A 3,655-nucleotide genomic window follows, 5' to 3' on the forward strand; every position below is an offset into this window, starting at 1 on the left:
AAGGTGAAGACTGATGGCTGCTAGATTATGGGGGCTCTGCATAAAATTAATGCAATTGTACGATATCGAGTGGGGGCAAACCCCCCCCGGTAATATATAAAATTTTATTTTTTAAAATAAATGATTTACATCGCCCAAAAAATTTAAAAAACTGCAAATTATATTATGAAATATATATATATATATTCTTTTTTTTTTAAATTCGCAAAAAAAAAATCGTACAAATATAGCAGAATAGGCAAAAAACTTTCCCTCACCAAATGTAACCAACTTTATAGTCAAACTTTATTGAACCAACCACTCGGACTCAACGACGAGGTCGGATCTGGTCTAGGATGCCTCGAAGAGATGCTGCTCCTCATATCTACCTATTGATGCTGCAATAATGCCTCTCAAAGATGAATCAATGATACTCTAATGGCTCTGATACCATGTGACATTTTGCCAAAATCAAGAGCTCAATGAAATGTACAAAATAGAGAGACAAAATATAGGACAAGAATAAATTGTATTCTCATCAATAGATAAAAAATGGTCATTACATATAATGAATATGAGCCTGCATCTATAGGCAAGGCTGCATGGATATGTGAGCACACAAACATGACATGTGGCTCAATAAGAAACAAGGGTAGGTAGGATATAGGTGTGGTAGGTAGGAGAAACAATAAAATATTCCACATGAGGTGGATCACCCACTGAAGGTGGAATTATCACTCCATAATAAGTGGATATGATAAAGTAGTAACAAGATCACACCATAAAAGGTGGATTTTCTCCTATACACACTATACCAATGTGGCACAAACAACCAAGTGTTTCATACCCAAACTACTATGAAATGCATTTCCTAAGTAAACTTAATTAAGGTGTAATAATATCCAACATGAATAATTATTTACACCAACAAATTGACATGTCATTAATAGAAACGCTACCTTTTAGTTTCCACTTTGTTGCCACCCACTTCTTAACTTGGTCCAGAGAGGGGCAAAAAGCCAGAAACCTACCAACCAGGGAAAGGCTTAGCTCTACTATCGTTGTATTTAGCAACACATCTAGGATCTTCACTTGATTCTCTTTAACCACACATTCCAAGTTTGAGATATTGGGATGTCAAATGATTTCCCCTTATCATCAGGGCTCCCACCGAGGAGCTTGTCCATGAATGTGGTAGGTTCCACATCTACAAAACAATAATCATTACGATATTGAGGTGAAGGAGGGCGCTTGAACGATTGTACAACCAAAGGGTCCACGAAGGGAAAAGGACCGACGAGAGTCTCATGATTTCGGGTCCCTAGAGACTGGGAAGCTCGTAGAGGGGCCCCCATTGCAATGTTCATTGCAGACAGCACTGACTAGAGCAGGCGGAATGAGCTATAACTTGTATGTTATCTACAACACAAAGACATGGAGAACTATGTACACTAGCATATATGATTTTAAAAAATCTATATAAAATATGAATACCTTTATTCCACTCATATAAAATAATAATTTATATCCTTAATTAAATTCATAAACTATTTTAAGATATTAAAATATTGATAATATTTTGAAGCTTCATAAACCTCTATAGCATGATATTTAATTCTTAACTAATAATAAGCTTCAAATTTGTTTTTATATGAATGATGAGATGCATAAAATATTATAGTATTCTTAATGAAACATATGACAACGTTTTGAAATTTTTTAACCCTTATGATGGGCACCTCGACTCATAGACCTTCGCTTGTTAACATCATAAAGATATTTGCATTTTTATCAAAGACATGCTTGTTAAAACAAAATTATATTATAAATTGGTGCATTTCTAATTTTTTGATAGACTATATATCAACATTTACATATGTAGAAAAAACTGAACATTTTGGACACCGCATATTACTCATTTAAATCTTATTATGGATTTCTTTCCATTTTTAGTTACTTGTTAAGAACTGCAGCCTCTTTATAATTCCATTACAGAAACTAACAAACAACAGTATTTCATCTACTGAATATTTATCCTGTCACATCATACCTACTGCATCACACAAATTTTCGGAAAATACTGTTACAAACTTTTTTAATTTTAAAATATTTAAAACATCCTTTATTTCACTTGGAAAACTTAGATATAAATATAGATGACAGGAGGGCAGAATGTTGGTCTGCTGTCTTATTTTTCTATCGCAATTGTATATTGACAGATGTGAGCTGAGGTGATGTAAAGTTAGCAGAAGAGGTTGGAGCCTGGATCTACTCCCAATTTCTCGCAGTAATTTTTGTAGTAACCTATACGCTTATTGACGATGTCTGGTCTCCCACCGTTACACTCGATGGCGCCATTCACAGCTTGGATTGTAGCACCGAATCCCTATCCAGAGGTGATGGCGCTATGGCAGTTGCTCTGTTTCATCCAAAACCAAACTGCTGTCTTGAACAAAATGGCGGCATCTTGCGCTACTTTCTCCGGCTCATTCAATCCGTCGAACCCAATGTCGTTTCCCGCTGGACCGTAGTTGAAGTTCCTGCAATACCCACTCAATCTCATTAGTTTGAAGTGGGAAAAAAGCGCAACATAGCAAAGTATAAAGCTCAAGCAAGAATCGATTAATTACCAGGATAGCTGGATGGGTCCCCGGCCGAAGTAGCCTTTGCCCGCAGCACATGGATACTAAGTGTTGGTTTCATCACAGTAATTTTTTGGATGCGCCATCGATCTCTTCAATGTAACAGAAAGCTGCAAAAGCATGACAATACTCATCAGTCATCACAAGTTATGCGAGATTTGAACAACAATATTGGTAGTCATTGAAATAGATGATTACGTACATCCAGTCTCGTGTGTGACATGGGCGAAGAAGGCAGCGAGTTCTCTCTTGGCGTCGTCAGAAGATCCTGTGGTGCCGAAGCCAGAGTAGGCGTTGGCAGCCTGGATGAAGCCATCATATGTGTAGAAGCTCTTTCCAGCACAGGAGCTGTCTACAGCATTGAGAATGGCGTCAAAGAAATCCTTGCTGATGATGGAGGAGACAGCACCGCCAGTGGAGGGAGTGGAGGGAGTGGGGGTGGTGGTACATGGCCCTTCTTTGCAGCCAGTGCCGTAGTAATCATCTCCAGTACCGCAGTATCCCCACTTGCTGCAGCACAAATTGCTCGAACACCCACAATTCTATTTAGAAACACTCCCAACCAGAACAATAGCTCCCACTGCAAAAACCAACATCAACATTGCTTTTCTTTCACTCTCCATCTCTTCCTCTCTATTATACTTGGTTGCATTTGTATCTCTGAACCTCCCTCCTCTTGCCCGTATTTATAGATTGGCAAATACTTGTCCATAAATGTGCAGATGGAAGTAGTCATAACGCGTTTACGCGCTATCTCCCCGGCTTGAATTTGGACTTTTGGAGCGCATTCGGCTCTTTCATTTGACCAATTCTCTGCCAGAGGGTGTCCGTTTGTTTCGGGCTTCAAGAAGTCATTGAGTAAATGCTAATTTATTCTTCAATTTCTCATATTCACAGTCAAACTAACATCCTTTCTCTGTCTTTGATGTGCAACTCGTTACGCAGCCCTTTTTTTCTTTTTTTTTTTTGACAAATAAAACGTTATGAAAACAAAGTCTCGTGTTGACCTTCGATATGGCTATGCGTACATTTAT

At 38.1% G+C, this 3,655-nt stretch overlaps 1 pseudogene; it reads right to left on the minus strand.

Moving 5' to 3' along the window:
• Positions 1-2,156: 2,156 nt before the first annotated feature.
• Positions 2,157-3,244, minus strand: LOC131047748 (chitinase 6-like; annotated as a pseudogene).
• Positions 3,245-3,655: the final 411 nt, after the last annotated feature.

This window comes from Cryptomeria japonica, chromosome 4 (assembly GCF_030272615.1).
Source record: "Cryptomeria japonica chromosome 4, Sugi_1.0, whole genome shotgun sequence".
Taxonomy (NCBI): Eukaryota; Viridiplantae; Streptophyta; class Pinopsida; order Cupressales; family Cupressaceae; genus Cryptomeria; species Cryptomeria japonica.